At 33.6% G+C, this 24,187-nt stretch overlaps 1 protein-coding gene and 1 pseudogene across 1 annotated transcript in view; one reads left to right on the top strand and one right to left on the bottom strand.

Moving 5' to 3' along the window:
* The window catches only part of KCND2 (potassium voltage-gated channel subfamily D member 2), a 464,958-nt gene that overhangs the window by 332,103 nt on the left and 108,668 nt on the right, over nt 1–24,187 (bottom strand). The gene's annotated exons all lie outside the window — the stretch shown is intronic.
* On the top strand, nt 3,299–3,623 carry LOC118901271 (annotated as a pseudogene).

Below are 24,187 nucleotides of genomic sequence, written 5' to 3' on the forward strand. Positions count from 1 at the left end.
ATGTTTCTTTAAAATTTTTCCAATGAGACCGCAGTGTTTTTCCTTATCGTACAGCCCTTTTGCATTTAGATATTTTAAAGTGGCATCATTGTTGATATAGAAAATTGTGTTCAGATGTAACTTTAAAAATATCAGGGACTTCCCTGGTGGCGCAGTGGTTAAGAATCCGCCTGCCAATGCAGGGGACACGGGTTCGATCCCTGGTCTGGGAAGATCCCACATGCCACGGAGCAACTAAGCCCATGAGCTATTTAAAAAAAAAAAAAAAAAGAAAGAAAAATATCAAAACAGAAGAGCCACATTAAGACAACCAAAATGCTCTGACCTCTATTTTTGCTGCTACTCAGTGAGGTGATTGTAATGTTTTGAGATAATATAACTGAGTTGTTAGTGTTTCATAGCCTTCCTGAAATTTTAATTTACATAATTAGTTTGGGATAAATTACTTACCGGAAAAATACATACAGAAATTATTATGTGAAGAATGACAGTATAAAAACCAAATCTGAACTATCTATACATTATTTGTTACTAGGTTTTTCCAGATGTTTGAGTTACATGAGATTTTAGAAAATATGGGACATTTTAATACAATACTTCCAACACTATATAAAGATTTAAGGTTTTATATCACATCACATAAGTGACAGGACATCTAATATTTATTTTTTAAAGAGTAAAAGTAAAAGCCAAGGTTTTTCAAGTGCAAGAAGCCCATGATCAAACTTTTCTTTCTCTAATGCAATGTAATAAGCACCATGAATACACAACAGACTCTGCCCACAGAATCCACTGTTATCAGGGAGACAATATGGTGTGACAAGTGCTCTGATAGGTGCCACTGAACCAAATATACTGTGAAAATATTAAATATTGTGTTGTATAGAAAATATTTAAATTTTGTGCCTCATCTGCGTAGAATGTATGATAGCCATCACTAAAGGGAATACAAGATGAATAAAGCCCTAATATCTAGTAAACTGGATGAGACGAAGACATTACACTATAATCTCAGTAAAAGTAAGGTAGGTCTCAAGAGGAAGTACAAGCAAAGAGCTCAGAAAAGGGTGAGACTGACTTTAGATGGGGTGATAAATGAAGGCTTCATAGAGGGGAGAGAAGTGAGATGAGCCTCAGCATTGCTATCTAATAAATGTAAGGATAATAACAACAGTGTTCAATATTGCTATCACTTATTGAATGCCTTCTATTGACCAGCCACTCAACTAAGTGCTGGGCTAATAAGTTCTTATGAATAGCTCCATATTTGAACTAGATGTCACTCTCTTCATTTTACAAATGAAGAAACTGCAGTTATTCGAGTTTAAGCAATTTTGCCTAGGTCACGCAGCATTACTGAAGACTCTAGATGCCAACCCAGGTATCTCTGACTTAAACCCGTGTATTTTATGTCACACTGCCCTGCAACCCTGTCCTAACAACTGGACCTAAATACAAAGAAAATCTGTGAAAAAATAAAAGGGTATCTATCAGATAGATCAGTGGTCTTCAGCTATTTGTGTGTTTATAATCTACTAAAAGGAAATGATGAAAAGCATGGAGTGTCTCCCTAGAAAAGTACCTATTAAACACATCGACTTACAATTTTTAAAAGTTTTCCCCTTGAATCTGAGATGAGAATCTGATGAAGACTGTGGATCTTCATGTCTCCAAATTGTTGCCCATAAAATTCAGTGCATTCACTGGCCCTCTCGTGTCTCTGGGATCCCTGTACCTCAGGATTGGATCCCAGGAGAGGACGGTACCCTAGAACACAGGTAGTAAAATGGCAAAGGAGCTTATTCTGTAATAAGGTTTCTTTGCAACCTCAGATCTTTACTTCTTCCCTTCTGTTCAACCAACACACCCAGTAGGTACGATAATCTAGCTTCTCTCCATTGCCACCACCGCTAAGACATGGCCTCTATCAGGTGGCCTATTCTAACAGTTTCCTCATTATTTTCTTACTACAAGTTTCTCCTCCATTCTGGTCTATTCTCTACATTGCTTTATGGTATTTTTCTTATATGAAAAGTTTGTCACTCTCCCATTTAAAAACCTCTTTTGCTAGCACAAATAACAAAAGTAAAAAATCAACAAATGGGACAACATCAAATTCAAAAGCTTCTACTTGGCAAAAAAAAAAAGAAAAAAAAAGTCAACAAAATGAAAAGGCAGCCTACAGAATGGGAAAAAATTTTGCAAACCATATTTTGAATAAGGGGTTAATATCCAAAATATATAAAGAATTAACATATATGAATAACAAAAACCCCAAACAAAATCTGATATTAACATGGGCAGACGAACTAATCAGACATTTTTCCAGAGAGAACATCGAAATGGCCAAGAGGTACATGAAAAAAATGTTCAACATCACTAATCATCACGGAAATGCAAATCAAAACTAGAGTGAGATATCACCTCACACCTATTAGGATGGCTATTATCAAAAAGACAAACAGATGCTGGTGAGGATGTGGTGAAAAGGGAACCCTTGTACACTGTTGGCAGGAATGTAAATTAGTCCAACCGCTAGGAAAAATTATATGGAGGTTCCTCAAATATTAAAAATATATCTACCATATGATCCAGCAATTCCATTTCTGGGTAAAAATCCAAAGGAAATGAAAACAGGATTTTGACGAGATATATGCACACCCATATTTATTGCAGCATTATTCTCAATAGCCAAGATATGGAAACAACCCAAATGCCCACCAATGGATAAATGGCTAAAAAAGATGTGGTACATATATACACAATTGAATACTATTCAGCCATGAGAAAGGAAGATATCCTGCCATTTATGACAAGGATGGACCTTGAGCATATTGTACTAGACAAGGTAAGTCAGACAGAGAAAGACAAACACTGTACAATATCACTTATATGTAGAATCTAAAAGAGTCTAATCTGCACAAAAGAGAGTAAAATGATTGTTACCAGGGGATGGTGGGTGGGGGAATTAGATTGATGGTGTTTAAGGGTACAAACTTGTAACTAGCAGTAAATAATAAGCCATAGGGATCTAAGGCACAGTATAAGAAACATAGTCAATAATACTGTACTATAATAATGTAATGTGATAAATATTGCCTCAGTGGCAATCATACTACAATATACAAATGTATCAAAGTAAAAAAACCTATTTCGCTTGCTTTTTACACTAATTATGGAACTTCTTATCAAGGTATGGGCCACTCAGTATTCCACAATGTGGGCCCAAATCATATTTCTCTTTCATTTAAAAACCAACCAGACCTGTGTGGGCCGCTGCCACCTCCCGGGCGCGGACATGGCACTCGACCCTGCAGAGCCACATCTCAGATGAGTCGAAAAAGATGTTTTGATCCCTAAAATAATGAGAGAAAAGGCCCGAGAGAGATGTTCTGAACAAGTTCAAGATTTCACTAAATGTTGCAAGGACTCTGGAATCCTTGTGGTAGTAAAATGCCAGAAAGAAAATTCTGCATTGAAAGAATGTCTAACTGCTTACTATAATGATCCAGCCTTTCATGAAGAATGCAAAATGGAATACCTGAAGGAAAGCGAAGAATTCAGAAAAACTGGAATTCCTACCTACCAAGAAAAGGCTGAGGAAGCTTCCCACAAGCATGTAGGCAAATATTCAAATGATACTCAGGAACGCCAATGTTCATGGAAATCACAGTCACCTGAAATGATGGACTCAAGGAAGTGTGTTTGCTTTATCCTTAATAATGGAAATAATTTTATCTGAAATAAAGATTTTTTTTAAACTTAAAAAAAATTAAAAATAAAAAATAAAAATCAACCAAACAAATACCTATTCATTATTTGAACTATATACATTTGTTTGTGTTTACTTTTCTTATTTTTTCCTTTACTTTTCGATAAACTCCTACTTATACTATTAGAGATAGCTCAAGTAGCTTCTCTGTGAAGCCTCTACCAACTTCCCCACCCACCCACTCACTCACTCACAGGACACTTTGTTCAGGTATCTCTTGCAGCCATGTTTTACAGTAATGGATCTATTTTACATAAGTATACTCTGCAGAGGTGTAAGGCTAAGGTCACAGCCCATTGATCTTTGTATCCCAGTCATCCAGCACAGTGCCTGGAATATAGTGTGTGTTCAGTCAATAATTTTTTATATACAAAAGTGAATGAAAGATGAATGAATGAATACTCATTGAATAGAAGTTTCATATTATATCCAGGATAGCTCTCAATGTACATTTTTTTCTAGTTTGCTTTTACAGAATTTATTAGTGTTACTTTCAATTATCACTTCTACTAGGACAATGTCATTATTTTGTTGTTAAAGGAAATTGCACACACACACACACACACACACACACACACACATTTATCCCAGTATTGCTGCTATGCATTCAGAAAATGGCTAATTTTACAATCATCTGGTTGACATATAATTACTTATAATATATCTGGCAGGCAAAAGAGCAATATATATATATATATATATATATGTGTGTGTATATATATATGTGTGTGTGTATATATATATATGTGTGTGGGGTGTGTGTGTGTGTGTGTGTGTATATATATATATATATATATATCAAAACTGTTCAAGCTCTTGGAAGCAGTGATTCAGTTTTTAGAAAGTTGTTCACCTAAATAACTGTATTTAATCATTTAACTCTAATCTTGTTTAGTACAGCAATATTTTTAAACAGATAAAACCTTGAGATATCTGAAATTTCTAACTAACATGATAATATAGAAGAATATTTAATCATATGGGGAAATGTTAATTACATATTGTTAAGTGAACAATGAGTTACAAAACAGTGTAGATACTAGGATGAAAGACACTTGAGTAAAATATACATTGTGGAGTCCAGGAAGACATTTAAGAGAAAACAACACTGGAAAACAAATTTATTATTTTCCCAAGCACTAGCTGTAGAATCATGTGTTTGTGTGTGTGTGTATAAAACTTTAATAAAAACATGCCCCACGTGCCATAAAATGATTGCAGATGTATGATACATGCTAATTTTTATGAGAGCCCCCAGGGAACTTTAAATTATTAGTAAAAATACAATTATACCACTTTATTCCTTCCTTCATTCTTTTCATTTATTCCTTCAGTAACCTATGGATGAGAGTCTAATAGGTGTCAATACCGTGCTAAATTCGTAATGACCAAAATGTTTTACTACCCTCATGAATCCCAAGTTCTAGCTACTAAGCAGTGCCTAAGAAAATAACCATATGTATTTACAAGGTATTATGGAAATTTATGGAGGTAGGAGGGGAAAGGGTTAGAAAATTGAGATGAATTGGACTTTAAAGTTTGAATTAGGCTGAGTTGACGGAGAAGAAAACCAGTGTCTCAAAAGAAGCGGCAAAAGCGGAGGCACTGGAGGTTCAAAGGAAGTTTTGGGTGGGAAAAGTGAAGTGTCCTCTGTGTCTGGTTTTGTATTGACCCTAAGAACTACAGGAGATAACTCTGGAAAAGAAAAATAGGCAAAAGTGAACAAAACACACACTAATGGATTTTCATTTCATCCTATATACTAAAGAGCTAGAGAATGTTTTCATTTGTTAGTTTGTTTACCACAGAATGTTTTTATTTGTTGTTTGCTTATGCAGTAGGTAGGTAGGTAGAAGGCAGGTAGGCTGGTTGCCTGGCTGCTTGGCTGGTTGGTTGGTTGGTTGGTGATTTTAGTAGAGAAGTAAAACAATCAGAAATTTAAGAAAGATGACCAACAGCAATAAAGATGAACTGACCAAAAAACCACCATAATAATCACTATGAACATCAATTAAATACTTAGGTAATAATGTTTATTTTTCTTTGCCTGTTTGGAATATACTGAGGACTTTGGGTGTCATATCAATTGTCATGATTACTTGAACATGCTATTAAGATATTCTCTGCAGGGCTTCCCTGGTGGCGCAGTGGTTGAGAGTCTGCCTGTCAATGCAGGGGACACGGGTTCGAGCCCTGGTCTGGGAAGATCCCACATGCCGCAGAGCAACTAGGCCCGTGAGCCACAATTACTGAGCCTGCGCGTCTGGAGCCTGTGCTCCGCCACGAGAGAGGCCGCGATAGTGAGAGGCCCGCGCACCGCGATGAAGAGTGGTCCCCACTTGCCGCAACTAGAGAAAGCCCTCGCACAGAAACGAAGACCCAGCACAGCCATAAATAAATAAATAAAAATAAATAATTAAAAAAAAAAAAAAAAGATATTCTCTGCATGTGTCTTTTACTGCCAATAAATTTTCCCTTTGTAAACAAAAGTTTTCAAACTCAGTTTATAATGATACAGCTGCCTCTAATATTGAAATCGGTTATTATTTTATTCTTAATGACATTTCTCCAACTTCAAAGCGGTTTTTAAATGATTGAATCTATGTCTTTTTTTCTGTTTCTATTTTTCTATAAACCACCTTAGTTTGCTCATATCGAGTTAAACAACAACAAACAAAAAAAGCAGCAATAGCTACAGAGCACTTTATACTTATTTGAAACCCTTACACATAAATATTACCAGGACATTATGATTATTTAAGTAAATCCATCTAAACAGAAATGCTAAAACTATAACCTGAATATGTTCATTCCATTGCTTTTCATTAGATTTTGGTCTCAGTCACCAAGTAAATAGATTAACCGAAGTTATGATTTAGTTGTTAAATAGCAAAATTGAAAGAAAATGAGGAGCACTGTTAAACTTAGCAAATGTAGAAACTATTTATGGTACTACAATTGACAGCTTCGAAGTCCATGATTTGGCAGGACCACGCTACAAGAAAAAGAAACACATCCTTTAGGATTTCTAACTTTTTATTCTGTATTGTAGTTGTAGTCAAAAGACCTTATATATAACCGTGGAATAAGGGAAAGAAGTACCAGCTACTGATTGGATAAGTGGAGAATCTGTTCAAAATATGTAGTCACACATGTCAGGTACTTTACTAATATTCGTGGATATGTTTTGAATCTTATTAAAATGATATTTTCTACTTTGGTGAACTAGCTTAATGAAAAGACTCTAAATTTAACTTGAATTTTGCTAATTTTAGCTGTTAAAATAGGCACTTTTATACTGGCTGCTACATAATCTCTCTCAACCAAGTGAAGGGTTAAGGTAATACCTCATTATTTATTCTATGGAGAATGAAATGTGTACATAGTACAGGGCCTTCATTCCTAGGAACATGTAGATAAACTAAGAAAGAAAATCAGATAAGCAACGCAGGAACAACTCAGAAAGATTAACTTAAGGAAAATGGAAAATAATTAAATGTGGATAGCTTGGCTTTCCAAAGCCTAGAGGGACATGCTAAATACTGACAAAATACAACAGTAAAGTCATTTAGCAAGACAGGTCATTTGGTAAAATAACAACAATAACAAAAACCCATTAATGTCTGGTCTGTTTTATAATATGGTCATGGTATTCTGTGGTGTGTCAGAGATGAATCTGAAAGGTTCTTGCCCTTGCCATTGAATCTCCCTATGACTAATGGCTCACATTTGTTAAACATACAGAAATTATTTAGAGAGTTATACTAAGACACACATACACACATGCACACACAAAAGCTAAATTAAAATCAGGAATACTGAACACTTACCTTCTAATTAACTGAGTTACCTGGAAGTCACACTGTTTCCTGATGTTAATGAGAACTCACAAATAATAATCAATGCAGCCAGTTAAAAATACAAACTCAGTGAAAAATATAATTTCAAGTTAGGTGACTAATGTTCTATTGAATATATAATAATATAGATAATATAATAAAGTCTTATTATTAATGTTAAAATATAACTATTATAGCCATCCCAAAGAATAAATCATTTGGAGTTGTTCCAGGCTAAGTCAGCAGAGTGTCATGGACATTTAACATAAAAAACACTTCTTGACCCTGAGGATATAAATCAGAAAACTATTAGCTGAGGCACACTAGTTGATTCTGCGAAGCTCTACACACAGCCTCACATAATGTCCTCAACAATAAGGAGGAAAACTAATTGATCTTATAATTAATTTGACCAACACAGAATGTACATTTAGGTCAAAGAGTGAATATTGGGTTTGACATTGACCAACTTAGCTATCTTCATGGATCAAGTTAAACAAGTAATTGCCGGCATGTGGCCAGGTCATACTATGGACTTGTACCTATTAATCTGACTATATTTGGAAGTTCAGCTATTAATTTGGGTAATCTATTTACCTCAGTGTATGGCTGAACTTCTGGGATTTGCTCTGTTGGAAGTTGTAAGTGAACATAAAGGGTAGCCCCAAGTAAAATAGGCAATTTACATATGCAGAAAGTACAAAATTTTGTGTAACTGTGGTTAGGGAGGAAAAAAATGCAATTTCTATGTCACTGGAAAAATTACTTATCCAATACTCCAAGCCAATGTTAACATTCCTACCTTGAAAATTAAATAAGAAGTCAAAGAACTGGAGCCGTTTTACTAGTTAACATTTACTTATATTGAGTTATATTGAGTTTGAAATTAAATATTAGAATAGTTACTGGAAAGTGTCTCAAATACGTTTACTATGTACAATGTAAAATTGTAACTAAAGAATGTGGAATAATCTTTTAGAGTTCACCATACATTGAAGATTAAAAAAAAAATACAAACAAAGCCAAATTCTTTGCAGAAATAATGTCACCTCCATTGATATGTGAAACTAGAAAATCTTCAGGAATAAACTCCCGCATAGCTAAGCATCAAGTATATAAAGGTTAGAGGAGTTATAAGTAAGAAAGTTTCAATAACAGGGAATCTAAACTTAGCATCATTAATTTGAATGGCATAGAACAGCATGTTTCTGACAATCAAGTAGCCGAAGAAGAATCTGCTTCATTGCAGATAAAGCTAAAAGAAACTACTTTTCTTCTCATTCAGCCAAAGGCAGGTAAAAGCAACTTTTATCTTAAGACGTATATGAACATTTCATTTGAGTTAGACGGTTTAAGTGGTGACTTGACAGCAGGAAGAGCTAACAGATAGTCACTAGAAGTCCCTTCCATTCCTGGTTATTTTTCCTCCTATAAATTCATTATAGCACATAGTTAGAACAATTATTTATGCCCTAAAATAGAATATATTATCTGCCTATATTAATTTATCACACATCTCTCCCTTATGAAGTCATATGTTTTTTAAAGTAGTGTGAAAAGTTGCTCTCCTTCCAAAAATTTCACCATTTGAGATTTATGGTGATTAGAGAATTTTATATCTTTGGATTACTAAACACAACAGAATTGCAAGAAATTTCTAAGAATACTTTTCAAGCATTAAAAATAGAAAGGAATGCGCCTATTCACCATGTTGCCTGATGGCTTTATCTGGTGACGTTTCAATGAGGTGCTGAGGAAATCATCACGTGAAGAATTTTTTAAGTAACCTAAGCACCAAAACAAAGTAATCGGCCTGAAATTTCTGAATCTTAAATCTTCACAAATTTCCATAATCAAACGTCATAGGATATATGGTGTTTAAACAAACTATACGTTAGCCAGGTTATATTGATATATGATAAAGAGGAAAGAAAGTACATCAAACATTGCAAACAACACATAAAACTTTTGAACAGTACACATGTGCATCTCACCTGCTTAAAGAGATGTGAGAAGTCAATGTATTTCTTTGATACTAAGAAATTTCTCCCTGTGAAGGTATCTAAGATTAAGAGTTAAAGAATTTTGAATGATTTTTCAGTGCGTATTAGGTAAAAGTAACTAATATTCACAGTCTCTCTCTGAGCCTGGTACTATGCTAGGTAATTAACATATTGGTATCTGATTTATTTCTCCCAAGTCTGATAGTTGTGTACTCTTATCCCTATTTTTTATATATATTTATCTTAAGGCTCAAAGAAATTAAATATTTTTCAAGGTCACATAGTAAATTCCATTAGATTGGAAATGAACTCAAAGTCCATTAATTCAAAAGGTCTGGGTATTTTGGACAATTCAGAAAACAAAAGAAAAGAAATTGAGGCTATCAAACTTCACCCTATTAACTTTCATTTTTCATATTGAGTGTCAAACATTTTCATTACAGTGTTTGGAGGAAAAAAGTGAAAGCAACATAGTATGTTAATAAATATGAATTTTATGTGATAAATAATATTTGCTTTAAATATGTATTCTTACCACTGAAATTCATATAGGAGAGGGAAGCCAGATTGGTAAATAGTTTAGGATTAATAAAATATCTCTGAATTCTATGGTATTTGTATTCGTCAATTTTAATATCCTATATACAGTAGTTATGTTAAGTGACAACATCTGCTCTGTGCCTGTGAACTAACTAATTGTAACATAAACATTACAAGAGGAAGAATGGTGCTTATGACAGTTCTGGTGGAGCAATTCTAGAATAGCAAAAAATCACCCCAGTAAGGAGATCATTTTCAAAGTCATTAACATCAGCTTTGTTGTGATAAATATCTTTCTACATAAAATAGCCTGGAGAACAAATTAGATATAAGGACAAAATTACTCATAATATTCACACAATAAATCTGGAAACTATTAATAGGTCTAACTTTGAAGAGATATTCTCTTTCAAAACATTCTAAACATTTTAAAAACCAAGTTTTTTGATATTTGATATTTTGGATATTTGATATTTGAATGAATGGAGAAGAAAGGGCAACATCGTCCACTTCTAATCTATACAAATTTTAAATGAGAATTATCCAGGGAATGATGAATGACATATAAGTTTCATATGTATCTATTATTGAACAAGTAAAAAATTAGGAGCAAAGACATATTTATTGATACACAAAATGAAGAAGACTAAAACTCATAACTATCTTTTGATTACTCAAATTATCTTACTTAAATTATCTTTTGATTACTACATTATTTAATACTGTATCTTAAACATAAAAATACTTTAGTATAACTTTTGAGGGGAACTATGTAGCTTAGAGATTAAATTGAACCCCATCCAGTTCTACTTTGCAAGAACTGTGTGACCTTAGCTCAATTATCTAAGCTCTCAAAGACTCAGTTTTTGTTATCTGTAAAACAGTAATAATAACAGTATCTTTCTCATGAGGTTACCGTGAGGATTAAATTAGATAAAATATACAAGTGCCAACTATATAACATAAACCATACCACTAGCAAGTGGTAAGTTCCCCTTAAGTGATAGAAATCATCATCATTGTGATCAGAATTATCATCACAAAATGTGTCCCTATACACAAGGAATATGTCATTTTTTTAAACTCTGTGTCATGCATTTTTATATTTTCATTAGTAGGTAGTGAAACATCTTATATTTATGAAATCAAATCAAAGAAAAGTAATACAAAAAGTATTTGGTTTGGGGGGGAGGGATAAATTGTGAGGCTGGGATTGACATATACACACTACTATATATAAAATAGATAACTAATAAGGACCTACTGTATAGCACAGGGAACTCTACTCAATACTCTGTAATGGTTTCTATGGGAAAAGAATCTAAAAAAGAGTGGATATATGTATATGTATCACTGATTCACTTTGCTGTACACCTGAAACAAACACAACATTGCAAATCAATTATACTCCAATCAAAAAAAAAAAGAAAGTATTTGGTTTGAGATATTGCTAATGTGCTCATTTTCCCCTCATTAGTTAATGTAATCTTAAAGATTGTAATAGGAAATAATAATTTCCATCCATTTAATCAATAAGGACCATGAACATGAATTTATAATGAGATTAAAAAGTCCAAACCAGCTCTCTCTCCTTAATAACTGACCAAAGGAATTTCTCTTGACTCAACTTCTTGAACTGAAACTTGAGAAATGCCAAGGGCTCCATATAAAGGTTTCAACAACCCAGGAGAGGTTTGTTTCTATACTGCACAACCATATAAATATAAATCTATGTTAAACATTCCTTATGCTTATAATTGTCATAAGCCTAAAATAACTAAAATGCTACAATTTAAACACAACAGAACGTAAAACCAATACAAATCAGGTTAATTCTAAATTACATTAACAAGTTAATGTGAAGGATGATTTTTAAATTTAATAATTTTTAGCACATAGCAAGTTAAGTAACTGCTACTTTATGGACCTTTTGAATTCACTAAGCTCATCCTGTTGAACATGCTATGTGAAAATCATTCTCCCCTCACTTTCCCTACTGGACAATGTAATTTCATCTTTCTACGGTGTGGATTAAGGTCATTTGACCTCTCTTTAATGAAAATGTATTATTTATGTATTGTCTACTTCTATCTTTTCTCAGTAGCCCTAGACAATTAAACAGAACAACATAGAAGCAAAATGTTTGTACATAAAAATTCTAAAGCGAAGAGTAAAATCTAGCAGCAGAATATATATATTCAACAAGAGAGAGGCTTATATTAATTTATTTTAGATTATCAGCAAAGAGATATCACTCATTCTAAAACAGAATTATTGTAGAGAACACTCACATGCCTGAGAATATGCCCATGCGAGCCCATGTAAACAGCTCTGCTTTAGTCCACTGGATTGATTTCTATGGCAGAACCTTCACTGGGGTGGTTTTGGCTCTCAGTCAGCTCCCAAGGATTTAAAGCTTGCCAACTGTCCTTTTATTTCCAAACTTCCTGGCTTGGCAATTTAATTCTGGTTCCCTTTTCCCCCCTCCCTAAAACTACAAACAGGTTTTACCCCCCAACCCCATCACATCCCTCTCTTACCCCAATCTGAGTCAGAAACCCAGGCCTCTGCCTTGCTGAGAAAAGAGGATTTAAGCACACACTCATTCATTCCTTCAGCACACACTTATTGGGCACCTACTCTGCACACTAATACCCTATGTTGGCAGTGGGGAGAGGGCAATGGATTATGCTGATGACATTAGGCCAAAATGTTTCTTGCTAAACTCTCATTTGTATCAGCAGGTATATTTCACTGATCATAGAGAACTCTACACAGCTGAATTTAAAAGTTGGCTTTTATTCATTTCTATAAAAATACTTTTCCTGGGGGCAGCGGTTAATTTCTACATCACCATAAAGTTTTCTACTTTACCAATAATTTGAAATAGATACCGGATGCTTTAAACTTCTATTTTTCCCAGAAATAATTAGTAAACACTTAAAAAATAACCCATTCAATTAAAACAATTAAATATATCAAAACTTTAAAAATATAAACACATTTACAATAATCTAGTTCTATGGAAAACAGGCAACGGCCAGTTAACACAAATATATCAGAATTTTAGCCTAAGAATCTCATATACTTTCTTTGATTATATAAATGTATGCTGATGACTGTTATTCAGCTGTTATGATGGCCAAAAGACATTGCAAAATCCTCACTAGTGATAGTAATAATAATATTTGTAAAAATAATAATGTATTATCACCACCCTCCTATTAAGAAAGGATAGGCACTATTGGAGGAGGTTTATTTTTGTACCATAAAATTAAAACAAATAGAAGTTGCACTGCTTACTGAAAAAATAAATCCTCAACTGTTAAAGGATAAAAGTTAAAAGAGAATATTCATTTAGTCCAACCTTCTGGTGATCAAGGTTTCCCTATCTTTGTCATTCACAAAAGGACATTTTGAAGAATCATATTCCTAATCAATTTATAAAATACAATTGGGATTTCATGCTGCTTTCTTAATAGCTTGAATAATGAGAAGACCCAGGGGAGAGGGGTATAGATATAAGGAGTACCATTGCTTAGAAATTTAGTGCAGAAGTCCCCATTTGGCTTATGCAATGACATATAGGCAAAAATAAGCCACTCAAATGTAAAAATGATTAAAAAATAAAAACTCTTCATTAAATTGTCCATTAGAAAAGAAAACAATCATAATATTTAGCATTTGTGGCAATTTTTCCAAGTCACCATCTTTACTTCCTTTAAGAGGCAAAATAAAGTTACATAAACTTCAATTAATACAAAAATTCTTTGACAATAACTTGGAGAATCTCACAAATAACATGGAATTTTAAGTAAATATCACATGTATATTTATTCAACGTGTCACTCAATTATTCATATAACAAATATTTACTGAGAGTCTGCTATGTGGCAGACACTGTTTTAGCAGCTGGGAATCTAGCAATAATCAAAATAGAATAAAAGTCTGTACTTTCAAGGAGCTTACATTCTAGTGGCAGAAGGGAGATGACAAACAAGACAACAAATAAAGTATATAGTATGTTAGACAGTGACAAGTGCCCAGAAGAAAAATAAAGCAAGTGGTGATGGATATGGTGATTTAGTTTAGTTAGAATGACCTCGCTGGAAAAATTACATTGACTAAAGAACTGAAGTTGGTAAGGACAGAAACATCCTTTAATTACTGTCATACTTTGATTGTAGATACTTATGAAAATGTTAAGTAGAATATAATTCCTCAATATTTTCCCCTCAATTTCCTTCAAGGAAATTTCTGAAAAGTAGCTTCAATAACGAGCAATGTTAAGACACTGTTAAGAATGCTAAGACACTTCTTTATGAGGAGGTAAGAATGACCAGATGTTTCATTCAACAGTGAAATTTCTGGAAGTGTCAGCATTTGTCAGTAGAATATAAATGTAAATGGTTTGTATTTCTTAGGTTATAAAAAACTAAAAAAGGAAGACAGGATCCCATAAAGATTTCTGAATTCCTAAATATAAAAGAAAGGGATGCCTTAATTCTAACTCTTTTGCCTTTTTAAGAAGTATTGCTAACTGATTACCAAGGAATATTTGGAACTGTATTTATTCTTTCTATTTGGGCCCTTTGCACGGAACTGTTCAGGGCCACCTCCTGTGGTTTCCAGCTAGCCCTGAAATACCTGGAGACACCCTCGGTAACCCTGTGCTCTAAAGAGGTACTGAGAAGGGAGAGGCAAGAAGGTAGCAAACGCCAGAGGAGAAAGGTGTTGGCAAGAGAAACTAATCACCTGTGATACATCAATTATACATGATCATATAAAACAGATCTCACAAATGGATGTGGAACAAACATACAAATAAATATGTTTAACTCTTGAGAAATATTTCTATATCCTGAACTATTCTAGTGTCCTCTTCCAAGTTGAAATCTGAGTGCAACAACTCCTGACGTAAACAATGTACAAATGCTTCCGACTTTGTCTGTCCTACCATCAAACCTACATTTTAATGGCTGTGTCATTCTGACAGACTCCTGAGGCTACACAAAAAAAAAAAAAAAGGAAAGGCTTGCGCTGAATTCTTAGGATCAATACAAAGCAGTGTCAAACCAAAAATAATGTGTGCTCCATCTTGGAATACAAAGAAGGTTAGATGGAATCAGTATCATCAGGTGGTCACTGCACTCATTTCCAGGTGAGACTGAAAATAACGATGTACTAGAATGAAAATAGCTCAATGCAGAACGACTGGAAACCAGTGCATAGGCCAACTGAGCTATAATTGTAAAGAAAAGGAGAAACATATGAAAATACTGGTATAGGACTGATGAAACTGTGTATATCAAGAACACTTTTCTTTCCTCAAAACCTTTAATGTTGTCTTTGGCTAGGCATGGCTCACAGTTCAGCTATTTCTAGAACAGTAAAGAGTCTACAAATGAAAACATCATATCCCTTGGAACTGTGCATTTTTTTCCTGTCTGAATTATTGGCTTTGATAGTGGTTTTTTACTGACTAAGAATTTGGAAGAATTGAGTAGTCTTTTTTCTATGCCAAATTAGAAGTTAAATTTGCCCCTTTTCAGTATTCATCTATTTGCTAATTTTCCTTACATTGGGGTAGGTAAATATGATTGGTGACAGTGTGGATGTTTTTGAAAAATTCATCCATTCAACTAATATTTACTAAGCACCTACTTTTTTGGGCCAGGCATGGATCTAGGCATGGGATATTCAGAGATACACAGGGAATTCCTGCATTCAAAAATCTCATCCTTACAAAATGGCAGGATCCATGCTTTAAGTGAAGTTATGCACAAATATCTTTGTTTACACAAAGGAAAGAATAAACAGTCTGCGAAGTTATGAAAGACTGCTAGTTTTCACTAAATACTCATTCTTTCTTCTATAAGAATAGAGTTTTGGTTAGGCATAAGGTCCCCTTGCTCAAGACTACACTACCAGCCTTCTCTGCAGCTAGGTATGGCCATGTGATTAAGTTCTGACCACTTGAATGTGAGTGGCAGTGATATGAACCAGTTCTGAATTTTGCTCTCAAAATATCTGGGAGTGTTATTTTTAAGCAAAGATTCACTTAGCCTGCTACCTATATCGTGCCTAACATCTTCCAGGCAGGAAAATCAAAGTCCTAAAAAGATTTTGTATGCCCGTGTAAAAGAGATTTAGATCAAGTCATCTAGTGGATAGTTTCAAGTGGTATGTAGTATTCTGCATACCTGAACCAGCCCACCCACCGCATGAGTGCACCATGTTGGACATGGCTCCTTCAGCCCCCAGTGGAGATGCCCCAGGTGGCGTAGCATGGCATAAACCAGTTGTAACTGTTGAATCCTGCCCAAATAGCAGATCCATGAACAAAAAGAATGACTGTTGTTGTTTTGAGCTATGACGTTTTGGGGATGGTTCGTTATGCAGCAACAGATAACTGACACACATGTCCAATTTCAAAAAAAATAGTCCCACAAAAATTCATTGTAAAACTATAGAGCATGTTATTCAGGCATAGGAGTATCAGATGCACACTGAAATTATGCGTCACGGATGGAGGGAAGGGGAGCCATTTGTGCTGATGGAGCTAGTAGTAACTAATACTGTAGCACTTTTAAAATATTTACTTTGTTGACAGTCTTTTGCTTCCTGTTAATATATATTCATAAAAGTTATCAATAGATATATAACTGAGAAGACAGAATGCCATACAGATGGTTCCCGACTTCTGATGGTTTAACTTACAAGTTTTCAACTTTATGACAGTGTGAAAGCAATTAGGTAGAAACCATACTTCGAATTTTGAATTTTGATCTTTTCCCAGGCTAGCAATATGTGGTGTGATACTCTCGTGATGCTGGGCAGCAGCAGTGAGCCGCAGCTCCCAGCCAGACAGTCGATCACGAGGATAAACAACCGATACACTTACAACCATTCTGTACCCAGACAACCCTTCTGTTTTTCACTCTCAGTACAGTATTCAATAAATTACATGAGCTATTCAACACTTTATTCTGAAATAAGCTTTGTGTTAGATGATTTTGTCCAACTGTAGTCTAACGTAAGCGTTCAAGCACTTTTAAGGTAGGCTAGGCTAAGCTATGATGTTCAGGAGGTTAGGTGTACTAAATGCATTTTCAACTTATAGTTTCAACTTACAAAGAAAGATGATCTAAAAATGTAATTAAAGAGTAAGCCTTGGAAAGCCTCCATAGAATTTTTTTAGTAAATATCCCCGAAGTCTTCACAGTACTACAATATAATTCAATTTGACTATTACTTAGCTGCTACTTTTTAGTTATATGAAAGTTAGGATGAATGATAACTAGACTTATGGTGATCATTTTGAAATGTATACAAATATCAAATCACTCCTTTGTGTACGAAGAACTAACATAGTGTTGTGGGTCAAGTATATTTCAAAAACAAACACACAATCTCATAGAAAAAGAGATCAGATTTGTGGTTACCAGAGGCAAGTGTGTGGGAAGGGGGAGGGGGAAGAGTGAATGAAGGTAGTTGAAAGGTACAAACTTCCAGTTATAAGATAAATAAGTACTAGGGATATAACGTACAACATGATAAATACAATGAACACTGCTGTAAGTTATATGGGAAAGTTAAGAGAGTAAATCCTAAAAGTTCTCATCGCAAGGAAATATGTTTTTATTTCTTTAATTTTATATCTATATGAGATGACGGATGTTCACTAAACTACTGTGGTCATCACTTCATGATGTCTGTAAGTCAAATCATATACACCTTAAACTTATACAGTGCTGTATGTCAATTATATCTCAATAAAAGTGGAGGAAGAAAAGAGAAAAATACACTCAAGGAAAGAAACTTAAGTTTGCCTGTTAATGTTAATCATTAACTCAGAGTAGCAAAAGGTAAGAAGTTAACAGGAATTATCGGAGCAGATACTTCTGTTCCAAAGTGAAATTTTAGCAACATGTAGGACTTAAAAAAAAAAAAAATCACCAAGTCATTATGTTTGTATTTCAGTTTTATTAATGGTAAACATTATTATTTCATTTGGGACAGAAAATGTACTATAAATATTCTAAAATGAATAGAATGCTTTCTATGCTTGTACTCTTCCAGTAGCTTAACAAATTTACCATGTTCTTGTTCCCAGCTTGGAAATTTATGCTATATAAAATTTTCATTTGTGTTCTTAAATGACCCAATCAATATCTAACCGATTAGGATTGGTCTCATATTCATTCTTTACACAATGAGATTATCTGGGGAGGAGAGTAAAAGAAGGTTGGATATTTTTAGATTCTAAAACATTTCCCTATTTTCTTGAATTAAAATAGAAAGAAAAAATGCTTTCTCCTAGTTGGAATATGCTTCATAATCAGCTACATATTCTTTGAACTCCTTAAGGAAAAATAAAAATGTGTTCAGCATGACAAAGTTGATTGGATTCTAGACGAACTATAAAGTCAAGTAAATAAATCATATAAAACCACTGACCATACTCTTATCTCTATAAATACAAAAATTATGCATTTGACTTTTGAGTTTTATCATTGTTTAGTTTTCCATTAAACCTAGTAAGAAAGTACTAGTTCCCTCCTTTCTCATTCTTAAAATTTAATGGCATAGTCACATTTAAATACAAATTGTTTTTACCTACCTAAAAATACTTTCTAGCAGAAATAAAATTTAAATCTAATCAAACCTTACAATTACACGTCATAGAAACCATTTACTCATAATTTTGACATTCCTTGTTTCTTCATAATATTTGGGAGTATCTTATCTCTGAGGGTAATTCCTCAGTTATATTTGAAATTATATTTGAAATTATAAACAACATTTCTATGTATTATTCTATCCCCATTAATTTACTACTTATTTTTCCATCTAGCACTAAAAAAAGGCTTTCTTTCATCCCTCTCATTATATCAAATTAAAAAGATAATAAAGAATTTGGCAGAATGTAGCCACAAATAAATCTGCCATATCTTATTTTCATTGTGTATCATATTATTAACAATAAAACTTGAAATCACTTCCCTTGAGCAAAAACCAATTACAGTATATAATTACCTTCATGAAATAAAAATTGTATTATGTGTAATATTTTGTTACCTGATTTCTTTAGCAATATATTCTGAAAATTTTTCATATCTTCAAACTTTCTGTGAGTAACACCTTTAAATTTTTGGTGTTTTTGACAACTCCTTAAGAAACCATTTTGTGAATTTAAAATAATCTAATTAACCCACTATTGTTGGTAAATTGTCAGTGCTCTTGAGGTAATTACATCTAAAAAAATTTTAATAATATATAAATATGCATACTTAAATTCTCCAAACCTGGTTATATATTGTAGGGCAGAATGCTGTCTCAGTTTGGATTTAGGGAAAGGACTTACCCTATTTTTCTTTGTCAGCGTTTTCTATATATTGTGGCCATGATTTGTCCCTAAAGTAGTCAATACCTATATAAAACTGAATAGTTTCCTTACAAAAATATTTAATGTGATATCATTAGTAAGTCTGTAGCTCTAAAATTTGCTCATAGCAAAACCACAAAAGGAGTAAAATTTATTAAATATTTTCCATCTGATGATGAGTTAGGTTTGAAAACGTATTAATTGATTCTTTTTTTTTTTCTTGGTCATTTCCCAAAGTCATACTACTTAGGAATTTGTGCTGCACCAGAAGTCACCACAGATCTTTAGTTGTCAGGCATCAATTCTCCATCCACACACTCCCCCGACCTAGAGATCCTACTCACTTCAGAACAAATACAGTCCTTTATAAACAGGAAGAGAAAAGACACAGATGAACGGACAAAGACAATGCTATCTTGCAATACACCGATTAGCCACATAATTGCAGTTCCTATTGGTCCTGTTTCTAGTACTATTAATGATGATGTTGGTAAAGCAATTCTGGTAAGGTTTTATAATATTCCCGTATAAAATACTTATGACCACTGATGTCCTTTTCTTTGTGCAGTAAGTATTTCTAAAAGCTATCTACAATTTGAACTGGCATTATGATGCTTGCCATACTTTTCTCATAAATTCATATTTTCATATAGTAGATAAATGCATTTATTGCAGATATCATATGTCATATTTCCTTCAGAAAAAAAAGATATATATCAGGATAGTATAGGTTATGTTGTGGGAACAAACAAACCCCAAAACTCAGTATCTTATCATAATATCATAACTAGCATCAATGAAAAATTTATATTTCATTGATATAAAGTTGGTATCTGCAGTACTCCAGGGCTATTGTACATGTGATACACCTAGTGATCCAGGACAGCTTGACTTTGTGCATCGCCCACCTGGACAGGAGGCTTGGGTAGCGGTGTTTCCCTGCCCCTGCCCAGACGTCACACATATTTCCCCCAATTACATTTTATTGGGCAGAACATTATATAGTCTGACTAACTCAAGACATTTGGAAGGTCTACTTTCATGTGTACTCAACAAGAAGGAATAAGAAACAAATCTTTTAGAAAGGTTTCTAGGCCACAGACAGAAATGGATTGTGTGTGCAGGGATTTTAAGGATGACTTCAAGAAAGGCCGACATGAAATTCCTTTGGAAGTCACCCAAAAACTTTTGAGTGTATTTTATTTCATTGAAATAAACAATATTTAACATATCATTTTTCAAAGCAGTATAGTCAATTGGCAAGGAAGCTAGGGTCATGAAAGTTAAGTTGAAATTGATCAATTGTGACCTTAAAGTCTAACACCTTACCTAATTTTTCTGTGCCATCAGTCCATCAACCAAATAAGAGTAAAAATAATAATTCGGTAATCATTTCTACTTCCCTGACATATGTTATTACATATGGATGAAGGACTTCTTCCATGGCTGCATGCCAGTAACCAAAATATTATCAGTGATATTTTCAAACTCAACTGCATTACCAAGATTGGAAATTCCATGGTTCATAGAAAATACACTGTCTTGCTTTCCTGCACTAGGCTATATGTCAGAATCATCTTTCTTATTCCATTCTTAAGAAAGAGTTAACTTTGAAGAAAAAGCACATTACACATTTCTTGTATCAAAAATATGCATGGGTAGAGATCTGCCTGCTTTTAAATAACTATTAAAATTTCCTGGCCACTTATTTCCATTTTATTGTATTTTCAGTAACAAATGAGTTCTCCTCTTAAACATGCATATAAATCTCCCGTATAGATTACAGAAGACATGAGCCATTTGCTACTGAGAAAAGTAATATTACAACTAAGATTTTATCACCCTTTTAATCCTTACAATAGTTCTAGTATATGATATTCCATATTCTTTAAAAAGTAAGAGTCAAACAAAAAAAAAGCAAATTATTCAAGGAAACTTTCTATATTTCTTGCCACATTTTTGAGATGTTGGCATTTTTGAGCTGGTACTTAACAATGAGCTCTTAAAGTTATGTTGAAAGCAGAAATTATCCCAAAAGATTTATATGGCTAGGTAATGCAGTAAAAAAAAAAAATCACATTTTTGTGAAACTGCTCTGCATGTAGTTTTGTTTTAATAACAATATCTATTGTTTCAAACATCTTTTAGAGTTAACACAAGACTTTTATACAATTATTATCGTATTGTATTCAGTTAAGTTATTGTACTCACTTAAAATCCTGTGTTTGTGTCACTAGAGAAAATGGAGGGTCACTAAAGAAATTCCTAATTTAGATATATAATTTATTGAGATACCTTAATTAAGTAGTTTATTCCTTAATTCCCATAAAATATTGCATGGGAAAAAACTTCCATTTCAGTTGGTGTGGGTTTAATCAAAGGAGATCTACAAACTTTGTGATTGCTGGTCTAAGTTTATATTCCAAATGTCTTTGTCAAAATTTGTACTTATTGAAAGAAAGTAATATAATACATGTTTTTTGATGTATTTCTGTACCTTTAACAAGTCATCTTTTTATTCCTCAAAATGTTAATCATGGCATGTGGTAATCATAAGGTAAATTTTTAACTATTGCATATATAAATTATTTTAAAGTCTTATTTTAAAGTTAAAATTATATACATATATATATGTATATAATTTTAACCACAGATATATGGTATATATATAAACCATTTTTTTTAAAAAATAAAAGGGAGGGAAATGTTAAGCTAACACTTTTTATTTGCCTTAAATGTTAGGCTTAGGTGTTTCCTATGTTCATTCACTTATTAAGTAATTATCTAGTACTTCTTACACATCATTCTCTTTCCTCTAAAAGTATACAGTCTAGTTGGGAAAGGGCAGGCCAAAAAAAAAGCAATGAACCAATAATTTAACAGCTCTATTGGGGGTCACATTTCATATGTAGGGTGAGCATATGAAGTGGGACACCTAAGCTGTCTGACTGCATTCCAGGAGACATTGCTGAGGACATCACACCTTTTGAGATAAAATGTAAAGGATATAAAGAGGTTTTCTACGTGGACAGATTTGGTAAGAGCATTCCAGGCACGACAGCATGTGCAAAACCATGGAAATATGATAGAATATTGTAAGTTCCTAGAATATGTGCCATTTAAAAATATAGTACAAAATAAATATATTGCCTCCCATTCTTACAAATAAAGACAGAGGGTTTAAGATTCTTAGTCGGAAACCTGAATGCACACTTATGTTTGACTCCTTAATACACTGCCTTGACCCTATATATTCTTTTCTTAAGATATTTGTTTGTTGATTTATTTGGTTGCGCCAGGTTTTAGTTGCAGCAGGTGGACTCCTTAGTTGTGGCATGCGAACTCTTAGTGGCGGCATGTGGGATCTAGTTCCCTGACCAGGGATCGAACCCTGGCCCCCTGCATTGGGAATGCAGAGTCTTAACCACTGTGCCACGGTGAAGTCCCTCTTTTCTTTATTAAGATCAGGGCATAGGGAATGACAGGTATACAAAATTGCTATCTTTAGAAACACTGTCATGTCTAGGAAAACTACTAACATACTACTCACTTATTTTGGAAATTAAATAGGATATATTTTAGAAAACTAGTCAAGTGGTGAAAAAATCAAACTTTAATAAACCTAACATAAACTCCTCCTGGTTTTGGAACCTTGAGTCCACCACGTTTCTAGTTGTTTGCCTTCTCCGGATGTATTTTCCTGCATCAAATTAAGGAATGAATTATAATGTTCTGTGATAAATGCTTCACCTACATATCATAATTTGCTTTTAAAATTAAATCTATACCCCATATTTCTCTGATCCTTCTAAAAATTCTCAGAGGGAATTAAGTCAAGATGATTACTTTCAGGTTTAGGAGGACAAAGTTCACTTTTATAGAAGTTAAGTGGTCTGTCTAAAATCTCACAGCTGATATATGGCTGAGCCAGAATTTGAACCCAGTTTTTCAGAGTTCAATCTTAGCACTTTCTTCAATACCACATCTAATGTTAACCAAAAACCCTAATTCTAATTTGAAAACATTTTCCCTTAAGTCAAAACATTAAGAGACACTGTGAATAGAAGACATACACAAAAAAGCCCATCTCCTATGTGAGAGAAAAAACCTGACCTATAGATTCTGCCAATACTACCAGAAGAGCTGAACAAAAATAAAAAATTTAGAGTCATCTAAATGTTTTAAAAGAGACAATAAACATGTTGAAATTTTTAAAAATCTCAGTATGGTTGAATTTTTTATGTTGTCATTTTAGCATCCAGTTGAGCTAAAACTGATAGAGCCTCAAGTTTTTCATGATTCTTGAAAGGCAGTATTAGCTAATGAATTGAAATAAATGGTGTCAATAGGCTAAAAATATTTCAAAGAGGGTGAGTTCAGATCTAGGGATTCTAATAGAATGCATATATATGCATACATATAATATCTTATTTTATATTTACATTCATGTTATAAAATATTTTGTGTTTAAATATGTTTATTTTTATATAAAAAGAAAATAAGAGAGCTTCCATGGTGGCGCAGTGGTTGAGAATCTGCCTGCCAATGCAGGGGACACGGGTTCGAGCCCTGGTCTGGGAGGATCCCACATGCCGCGGAGCGACTAAGCCCGTGAGCCACAATTACTGAGCCTGCATGTCTGGAG

The sequence above is a fragment of the Balaenoptera musculus genome, chromosome 9 (assembly GCF_009873245.2).
Source record: "Balaenoptera musculus isolate JJ_BM4_2016_0621 chromosome 9, mBalMus1.pri.v3, whole genome shotgun sequence".
NCBI classification, from domain to species: Eukaryota; Metazoa; Chordata; class Mammalia; order Artiodactyla; family Balaenopteridae; genus Balaenoptera; species Balaenoptera musculus.